General features: G+C 50.7%; 1 pseudogene; it reads left to right on the forward strand.

Annotated features, from left to right (window-relative positions):
• The first annotated feature begins 7,682 nt into the window (after positions 1-7,682).
• Positions 7,683-9,466, forward strand: LOC139000967 (THO complex subunit 1 pseudogene; annotated as a pseudogene).
• Positions 9,467-10,655: the final 1,189 nt, after the last annotated feature.

Here is a 10,655-nt window from a genome sequence, read left to right on the forward strand (position 1 = left end):
TTTGGCCAGTTCCTGGCACCACTGAGTTGAATGCTACCCACCTTGCCTGCAGCTAGACCTGTTTTGGAATGTTAGGGGCCTGCCCCGTCTTTCCAGGCCCCTGTGGGCATGATCAGCTTCCTGGTTATCCTTATCATTTTTTTTGGCTGGCGGGGGGGGGGATGTAAAGTGCTTTATTGCTGAGGATCCCAAGAGCTTCAAGGCCGCTGTGTACAGTGAAATCCCCTACCCTGCGGAGGTTTTTGTGAGCAGGGACGGCTGGGACTTGAGCATTTCAGCCCCATGGAAGGCATGGCAGTGTAGTTGGGGGTGAGGGGAGGTAGGTAGGAAGAGACACAAGGTGTGCTGGGGGAAGGGGGGGAGCAGACTGTGCTTGTCTCCCCAACTCTGAGCTCAGTGCATTCACCGATGTCACTATGGGAGCCTGGAATGGGCCATGGTGGGAGTATTTACACCACAGAAATTGCCCAGATGCTACATTCAAGGACTCTCCCTGCCCGGAGAACTGGTTTACCAGGGAACTAGGAGCATGCTGCACCTCCTGAGCTGGTTCTGAGTCCACCGCAAGCCTGGCTGCTGTGACAAGCTGCCACTCCCACATGTGGGGCAGTGCCATCTCCCACGACCTGGACAGAACACAGGTGGGCTGGACAAAGGGGACCTGACCTGGGGATCCGGTCCCTGCCTGCAGCCTGCCCTGGCTTGGCCACCTCAGCCTGACTGTCCACTGAGAGCTTCAGCCCCGGACTGAAGTGGTGTCCGCTGAAAGGCAGCTCAGAGCGGAGGATAAAACCCTTTTGCTCAGTGGCTCCCAGCAGGCAAGAGGGCCTCAGAGGTAATAAGGGCTTGGTCACCCAGGGCTGACCAAGGGCAGCTGTGGGGTCTGAGATGAAAGGACTGGCCTCGGGAGCGGGGATCTGAGTGATTCACCGCAGGTCCTGGGAACCAGGCTGTGTGGAGAGTGGAGAGCCGGGCGCACACCTGTGTGCAGAACCAGGGCAGGAGAGCCCAGCTCCCAGATGGGGCAGGGAAATGACCGGCCAGGGTGGGACAGCACCTCTTAGCAGGCAGGAGGGTAGCCCCCACAGACACAGATTTCCGCTGGGCCCACACGGACCTTGGGGCTCAAATACACTCACAGGAAGCAACTCAGCTTTCCCCCTGCCTGCGTGATTCCCCTCTCCCCAGGCCTTCCCTGCCCCAGGCCCAGAGTCTCAGAAGCCCCTGACCTGAGGGCTGAGAGGAAGGGAGCTGGAGTGGGGGGTGGGGAGTAGGGGGTGGGGTATGGAGCAAGCGGGAGGGGAGGAGGTCAGGGCGATTCATTCCAATGGATCTCACTCCAGGGCTTCATTCAAAAGCAGAAAGGTCTCCAGTGACCTCAGGGCCTCGGACCTCGCCTCCAGCTTCTCCAAGTCCCCCCACCCTCAGGCCCACAGCTCACCAACTTCGGGGAGGGAGGCTGTTTGAGAAACCGGCCTGGCCTGTCCGGGTGGAAAAGAGTGCCCTCTAACTGCCAACCCAGGAACAAGCCCTCACCCGTTTGGGAATCCCGGGAGGGGATGTGGGGAGCGAGAGGGAGGGGTTTGAGGGGCGTGAGTCCAAGGTCCAAGGCGAAGGTCAACAGTAGATCTCGGTGTCTTAGATCCCCTAGGAGGAGAGACATAGGTGGGAGTGGAGCGATGAGGGTCGCGGGAGGCCTGGTGAGGGATGATTTGACTCAATAACTCTGGGTCACCAACCGGCCAGCACACACTGCTCCAGTTGCCGGTTTTGATCATCCATCCCTCCATCCCTACCCCCCACCACACACATGGCTCCAAGTGTGCCACTCAGGACAGACACCCTTTTATCATTTATCTTTAACTTCCCTGTGGATGGATGGATGGATGGATGGATGGATGGATGGATCAGTGGGTGGATGGATGTGTTCTCCCTCCCACCCTCCCTCCCTTCCTCCCTCCGCCCATCCGTCCGCTCACCCTCTTTCCACAGGAAATCCTCAGTCTCATGTCACACACTCACTGGTGATTACACTCGCTGCCTCCTTCCTCCCTGTGAAAAAAGAGGAAGGAAAATGGACACACCTGAAAGAGCCCCACAGGCAGCAACTGTGAACCAAGTGCACACACATGTGTGTGTGTGTGGCATTTGTCAACAACGTAAGAAATGTTCCAACCTGTGCAGAATTTCTGTGAGTGTCTTTCAACCAAACTGTCCAGAAATGTCACTCATACGCCGGGAAGCACAATCTCAATGGCGGGAGATGATGTTCCAAAGAATGGCAATGTCGATCCCCTTATTTTATACACTCCAACCCAAGGAGGAGACCGTACATGGGTTACATGAAATCCACTGGTGACATTTTAGAAAGACTGGAGAAAACAAAACGGGGAACCCACACACACACACATACATACACACACACACACACACACACACACACACACACACGAGTCCTTTCATTGGGCGAACCAACCCTGACTCTAAAGTCATGATCCTGACCCCGGGAGTTGTATTAAAAATCAAGCTAAAGGAGTGTGAATGTAAACTGTAGGCTTATCAAAGGTTCAAAGGAGGTCTGTGTTTACCACCATTGAAAGAAAACAAACCAAGAAAGAGATCAAGGGTGGGTCAAAACATCCTCTCTGGGACTGGGAGGGAGAGAGTTCCTGCATCTGTCCAAGAGGGTCATCTGCAGTGTGAAAAGCCAGGGTTCAGCAACAGGGGATATTTTCTTCCTCTCAGGGATCATGAAAAGCATCCATGACAGTAAGGGGGTGGGTATGGGGTGGGTGCTGTCATTGAAAAGGCTAGGTGAGCAGGGAGAGCTATGCCATTTACAGGCATACCCTATCCACTTTTCCTTTCACAGAATTTACACAATGACTTAATGTTTAGTTTTGAATGGCATTACTTCTTGAGTCTCCTCCTCATTGTTTCCAAGTCTTTGGTTGATACTCAGGTGTAGGACGGATGTATGTAAGTATGTATGTATGTATACTGTGTGTAAGCCCCAGGATGGACAGAATCTGGGAGGGGTTGGCGATTGGAATAGACTGGAATGGAGAGGAGGAGAGGGGGAGCAAGAGGAAGGGAGAGAGTTGGAGGGAGGCAGGAGGGAAGCTGGGGAAGAGAGGATGCCAAAGGACCTCGTTAGTCCATGACACCGGGCATGGCTCTTATTCTGAGTATTTTGTTTGTTCTCCTCGAATGACACCTATGCAGAAAACAACCTGTGTGAAGTTCAGCTAAGGTCACACACAAGAATAAGGACTACCCATTGACTGCAAGGCTCTGTAGTAGGTTGCCCGATGCTTGCTCTTGGCAGAGACTCAAATCTGAGGCAAGGGGAACAGCAGGGAAGCTGGAGTAGAAGAGGGAGAGGTGTGTCCCCTCCGTCTTGGCACCAAGTTTAGGGGTGGAAGGGCCAAAAAAATAGAATAAAAGAAAAAGAAAAAAGAAAGGAAGGAAGGAGGGGAGAGAGAGAGAGAGAGAGAGAGAGAGAGAGAGAGAGAGAGAAGAGAAAGAGAGAGAGAGAGAGAGAGAGAGAGAGAGAGAAAGAAAGAAAGAAAGAAGAAAGAAAAAGAAAGAGAGAGAAAGAGGAAGGTCCTCGGTTCAGTCCTGACTATGACTTTCTGGGACATGGCAGGGCACGGCATGGCACCGCACGGCACACCCAGTCGGTCGCCGCCAGTGGTGTGGTCTGTGGTTTCCAGCCAGAAATCCCTTTGTGGTCCACTTCAGTCCACCTAATACCTTTCCTGTCTGGGGAGAGTTCCTTTGGATCACAAGGACAAACCCAAAGGAAGACAAAGTTCAGAATGCCTAATTCACGCCTGCCCATTTCTACAGGACAAAGCGGTCCATAGTGTCCAAGTGACTTGACCTGCATTTTTCATGTCTGCGAAAGAAGTTTCCATTTGAGGTACAGGTACTGCTTTGTGTTATTTATCATGGATGTGCCTCCATCCAAAGTGCTAGTATGGCGATCCACTGCCTTCCATTCATGCCCCCCTGTCTGCCGACTGCGCAAGCGCTGTCCCTGATTTGGCTCCACCCTGTGACGACAACGGACCAACCCGGCCCTCTGGCCGACCTCGCTTTGAGGCTTATAAAAGCGGTCACCAGGAAGGTGGCACATGACAAGGACAGGTTGCATCGTCCTCACGTCATCATCAGAGTGGTGAGAACGCAGGGTCGGGTACTGCCGGGGGGCGGGGGGGGGGGGGGGGTTGAAAGCTTCATATTCTCATTTTCTCTCTCTCTCTCTCTCTCTCTCTCTCTCTCTCTCTCTCTCTCTCTCTTGTCTCTTGTTTACACCTAGCAGTCAAGAAGGACAGACACTCCCACGATGCGGATGAAAGACTGTCAGTTAGACTTTGAAATTTCCTCCGCGAGTGAATACGGGGCGATTTAGGAATTTCCTTTCAGTGAACACGCCCCCACTGTGCCGCCGCCGCCGCCAATGCCAACAATGCCAACAATGCCAACAATGCCGCCTGGAAACATCCCTAAAGGGTTGAAGCGTTGATAGGATTAGAAACAGGACGGGTAAGCATTGCAACGTGTTTTCTGGGGTTTTGTTTGAGAGACTCATAAATGTATAACGCTGTGATAAGCCGGGCTGTACATATAAATGAATGAATGAATAAACAAATAAATAAATAAATAAATAAATAAATAAGAGTAAATGTGGATTCATGATAAGAATGTATCATTGTATGCGGGCTGTACGTGAAAGAAAGAAAGAAAGAAAGAAGGAAAGAAAGAAAGGAAGAAAGAAAGAAAAGAAAGAAAAGCCCTAACCTGTTTGGCTCAGTGGATAGGGTGTCAGCCTGTGGACTGAAAGGTCCCAGGTTCGATTCCGGTCAAGGGCGTGTACCTTGGTTGCAGGCACATCCCCAGTGGGAGGTGTGCAGAAGACAGCTTGCAGGAGGCAGATGATCAATGTTTCTCTCTCATTGATGTTTCTAACTCTCTATCTCTCTCCCTTCCTCTCTGTAAAAAATCAATAAAATATATTTTTTTAAAAAGAAAGAAAAAAAGTGAGTATTCTGTCAACATTTCTTTGCTCTTCGGCCCTGCCCCCGCTCCCGGTCAAGCAGATCAAATAAAGAAAAATAAATAAAACAGAAAGTATCCTGTCGCCGAAACCGGTTTGGCTCAGTGGATAGAGTGTCGGCCTGCGGACTGAAGGGTCCTGGGTTCGATTCCGGTCAAGGGCATGTACCTTGGTTGCAGGCAAATCCCCAGTGGGAGATGTGCAGGAGGCGGCTGATCAATGTTTCTCTCTCATCAATGTTTCTAAACTCTCTGTCTCTCTCCCTTCCTCTGTGTGAAAAATCAATTAAATATATTTTTTAAAAAGTATCCTGTCAACATTTCAATCAACCCAAATCACTCTGATCCACAATCTAAGACTGAAGTCCAGGTCGGGCAATCTGGTAGACCCCAGCTCTCTATGCATGATGGGGTCCTTGCTTGAGACCAAGTCAGCCTCAGGCCATCTGGTCAAACCGCGCTCTCTCTGTGGATGGCGGGGTCCCCGCCGCCAGAGACGGGCTGTAAAATAAAATAGAATAAAATAAAATAAATTAAATAATAAAATATAAACCAAAATAATAGTAATAATAATAATAAACCAATAAAAAAAAAAAACAACCAAATAAACAAACAGAAAAACCCCCACAGGAAAACCTCCTTAGAAATGACATTGATCCAGCCTTTCAAGGGGCGGAGGCTTCTGCAAGCTCATGTGACCTGGCGCGGACTTGGTCTCTGAGCCAGGCCTAACCATCCACCCTGAGAAGGAGTCGGGGTAAGGCTGGGAGGGGGGAGGGGGGCGGGGGGGCGGGTGGTTGGAAGTCAACCAGATGGCCCAGCCCAGGCGGGGCCAGAGAGCCAGCCCTGCCCTCTGCTGGTCGAGAAGCCCAATGCAAGCGCCCGTCCTGCAGCCTCCTCTAGGGAGGGCAGAGCCAGATGACTGGACTTCCCCAGTTCTGGCTGGACAAGAGGGGGGAGGGACAAGCAGGGGACGCTGTCTGGGACAAGGCAGGGGCTGAAGGGTGCTCATGGATGCTGAAGAACCATTCAGATCAAGAAGTGTCCATGTGTGACTGCGGATTTACACACACAGATGCGCACGCGCGCTCGGGCACACACACACACACACACACACACCAACAACAACACAAAGGTATTAATCCACCTTTGTGTAGTAAAAAGTATACTTGTACAATGTTTTGGACTTGCATTTTGTGCTATCCAAACGGGGAAGTTAAAATGCCGGATCCGGGGCACAGGGAGAGGATAAAAGAGAGGGATTGACCTTTGCCTTTTCAAAATGGCGGCTGCCAGCCTAACTGGTTTGGCTCAGTGGACAGAGCATCGGCCTGCGGACTAAAGGGTCCCAGGTTGGATTCCGGTCAAGGGCATATACCTTGGTTGTGGACACATCACCAGTAGGAGGTGTGCGGGAGGCAGCTGATTGAGGTTTCTCTATCTTTGAGGTTTCTAAATCTCTATCCCTCTCCCTTCCACTCTGTTAAAAAATCAATGAAACGTATTTAAAAAACAAAATGGCGGCTTCCAAGTGACTGGAGCCCAAAGAGCGGGAAGTATGCCATGGTCACCCACATCAGGGGACAGTGCATGAACTCTAAGGTAGAGATCCACCTCATGCGCCGCATCCACCTGCCAGATGGCGAGATCTTCCGCAACTTCAAAGAGCTCTCCCGTGTTGTCCAGGAGATTGACAAGGAGATGATCCGGGAGCAGCAAGAGAAGCAAGAACGTGGAACTGAGGAAAGACAGGGCCGCGGCTGGCAGAGGTCGGGTTGACTGGGGCTGGGGCCTGGGCCAAAGAGCTAAAAATACAAAGCCGTACACATTTTATTCACATCCACCTCAGCCTCTGCCTCCCATGACCTCCAAGGGCCGCTACGTTGGGTGTGTTTGCATCTGCAGTCCCCCCCTCCCGCCTCCCCCCTGCCCCCTCCCCCTTCCCATACACCGCGCCCCCTCCCTTCGAATGCGAATGGGACCGATGTTTGCCAGGGTTCATTGTCGAGAGATAGAATCAATTGCAATGAATGAAGAGAAATGAGCACAGAAATGAGAAGAAAAATAAATGAATGAATAAATAAATAAACAAATAACCTAAAGTAAAATAAGACCCCCCAGCACTCGTTTCACGGTCCTGGGTCGGAGGAGCCAGGCCAAGAAGCGCTGGTCAAGCGCCCCAGGCATCTCAGCCACGTTAAGGAGAGCCTTTCCTTGAGATGCGACACCTGCCCCCGCCCTACAGTTGGCATCGCCCAAACGGTGACGCCTCATTCCTGGGAGCAGCTGATTGGTGGGTCTCTCTCTCTGGGTCCTCCCACCACGAGCTGGCGCTATAAAAGAAAGCAGGGTTCCTCTTGGCAGAGCTTTCCCAGCCCTAGGCTTGTGGTCGTGGTGGTCGTCCTCGTTCTCCAAGGGAGCTTTCGGGGCAGAGATCTCGCCGAGACCCGGTCCCGGGACATAGGCGCTGCCGCTGGAGCACCTGGCAAGAACCTGGCTAGGCTGCTGATCAACTGACCGCACTGTCTCCGTGTCATTTCTTCTTCACGGACTTCGTCCACACGTTTGGGAACCCCTGCACCTGCTGGGCTTCGGCTCCCACAACACGCGCCGCTGCGAAGATGTCTCCTACACGGCCACGCTTCAGTGTAGCCGAAGCGCAGACGCGGTTTACCAAGTCTACCAGAGAAGCCCTGAACAACAAAAATATCAAGCCATTGTTGAATACCTTCAGCCAGTTACCTGGAACTGAAGACGAAAAGAAATGTACCCTTGACCAAGCTTTCAGAGGTGTCCTGCAAGAAGAAATGATCAATCACTCGTCGTGTGAAAATGTTTTAGCTATTATTTCTCTTGCTATTGGGGGAGTCACTGAAGGGATTTGCACCGTGGCGACACCTGCTGTCTTGTTGGCAGACGCTTTGGAATGTCTGCCTTTGGATCAGTGTGACACAATATTCTCGTTTGTGGGAAAAAATGTTGCTACTTGGAAGTCTGCTGGGAAAACTTATTTACTACGTACGTGCAATGACCTCTTAAGAAGATTATCCAAAGCCCCGCACACACTTTTCCGTGCACGGATTCAACTCTTTTTGGCCAGGCTTTTCCCTTTGCCTGAGAGATCTGGTCTTAACTTGCAGGGTCAGTTTAATCTGGAAAATGTCACTGTTTTCAATACCAATGAGCAGGAAAGCACCTTGGGTCAGAAGCAAGCTGAAGATGAAGGAGAAGGAATGGACGTAGACCAAGGTGACATGGGTGATGATGAAGCTCCAACAACTTGCTCCATTCCAATGGATCACAGCCTGTACCGCAAATTCTGGTCCCTTCAGGATTACTTCAGGAACCCTGTGCAATGCTATGAGAAGATGGCATGGAAAACTTTCCGCAGGTACTCAGAAGAAGTCCTGGCTGTTTTCAAGAATTACAAATTAGATGATACTCAGGCCTCGAGAAAAAAGATGGGAGAATTAAGGGCAGGAGGAGAGCATGTATATGCTGCAAAATTTTTAACAAGTGAAAAGTTGCTGGGTTTACAGCTGAGTGACAGTAACTTTCGCCGACAGATTCTCCTGCAGTATCTCATTTTATTCCAATATCTCAAGGGACAGGTGAAATCCAAAAGTTCAAACCATGTTTTAACTGATGAGCAGTCACTCTGGATTGAAGGCACCACAAAATCAGTTTATCAACTGCTCTCTGAAAACCCACCCGATGGAGAGAGATTTTCAAAGATGGTAGAGCATATATTATCCACGGAAGAAAACTGGAACAAGTGGAAAAACGAAGGCTGCCCAAGTTTTGTGAAGGAAAGAACATCAGGTACTAAGCCTACGAGAGCAGTACGAAAGAGAACCGCACCAGAGGACTTCCTGGACTTCCTGTGGAAAGGGCCCAGCACAAAGATTCTGAAGAGAAACAAGGCCATAACAAGCCTTTGGGATCTCTGCCCAGATAATATGGAAGCTTGTAAATCAGCCCCCAGAGGCTATATGCCAACTTTGGAGGAATTCTTTGCAGAAGCCATTGAACAGGCAGACCCGGAAAGCATGATTGAAAAGGAATATAAGGTGGTGAACCATCCAAATTATGGTTGGAGAGCCCTGAGACTGTTAGCACGGAGAAGCCCTCACTTCTTCCAGCCAAACAAACAACAGTTCAAAAGTTTGCCAGAATATCTTGAACACATGGTAAGAAAGCTAGCAAAGGAATCACCACCTCCTTCTGAAGACAGAAAAACGGGTGAGGGTGAAGATGAGGAAGATCATGATGATGTACCGAAGGGAAATGAAGGTCCTGATGCTCGCCGAGACAAACCTGTGACAGGGGGAAAATAGAGATTTTTGCCAACAGATTGGGTGAACAATGGAACATTCTTGCTCCTTCCACGTCATCCCATATATAAAAGCAGAAGAAAAAAACAAACAAACAAAAAAATTGACAAAAACAAAAAAAGCATACCAAAACAAAAAACCCTCCTAAAAAAAAGAAATCCCCCCCAAAAAACAAAATAATAATAATAATAATAAACCAATAAAAAAAAACAAACAAACAAACAGAAAAACCCCACAGGAAAACCTCCTTAGAAATGACATTGATCCAGCCTTTCAAGGGGCAGAGGCTTCTGCAGGCCCATGTGGCCTGGCGCGGACTTGGTCTCTGAGCCAGGCCTAACCATCCATCCTGAGAGGGAGTGGGGTAAGGCTGGGAGGGGGGAGGGGGGCGGGGGGCGGGTGGTTGGAAGTCAACCAGATGGCCCAGCCCAGGCGGGGCCAGAGAGCCAGCCCTGCCCTCTGCTGGTCGAGAAGCGCCAATGCAAGTGCCCGTCCTGCAGCCTCCTCTAGGGAGGGCAGAGCCAGATGACTGGACTTCCCCAGTTCTGGCTGGACAAGAGGGGGGAGGGACAAGCAGGGGACGCTGTCTGGGACAAGGCAGGGGCTGAAGGGTGCTCATGGATGCTGAAGAACCATTCAGATCAAGAAGTGTCCATGCGTGACTGCGGATTTACACACACAGATGCGCACGCGCGCTCGGGCACCCACACGCACACACGCCAAAACACTAACACACACACACACTCACACACACACACACACACACACACACACACACACACACTGAGTCCTCTCATGGGGCGAACCAATCCTGACTCTAAAGTCATGATCCTGACCCAGGGAGTTGTATTAAAAATCAAGCTAAAGGAGTGTGATTGTAAACTGTAGGCTTATCAAAGGTTCAAAGGAGGTCTGTGTTTACCACCATTGAAAGAAAACAAACCAAGAAAGAGATCAAGGGTGGGTCAAAACACCCTCTCTGGGACTGGGAGGGAGAGAGTTCCTGCATCTGTCCAAGAGGGTCATCTGCAGTGTGAAAAGCCAGGGTTCAGCAACAGGGGATATTTTCTTCCTCTCAGGGATCGTGAAAAGCATCCATGACAGTAAGGAGGTGAGTATGGGGTGGGTGCTGTCATTGAAAAGGCAAGGAGAGCAGGGAGAGCTCGATTCCGGTCAAGGGCTCATGCCTGCCCAGGTCACGGGCTCCAGCCCCACTAGGGGGCATGCAGGAGCTGGCCAATCCATAATTCTCTCTCATGG

The sequence above is a fragment of the Myotis yumanensis genome, unplaced genomic scaffold (assembly GCF_028538775.1).
Source record: "Myotis yumanensis isolate MYYU_CA2020_CCGP unplaced genomic scaffold, mMyoYum1.0.hap1 SCAF_50, whole genome shotgun sequence".
Taxonomy (NCBI): Eukaryota; Metazoa; Chordata; class Mammalia; order Chiroptera; family Vespertilionidae; genus Myotis; species Myotis yumanensis.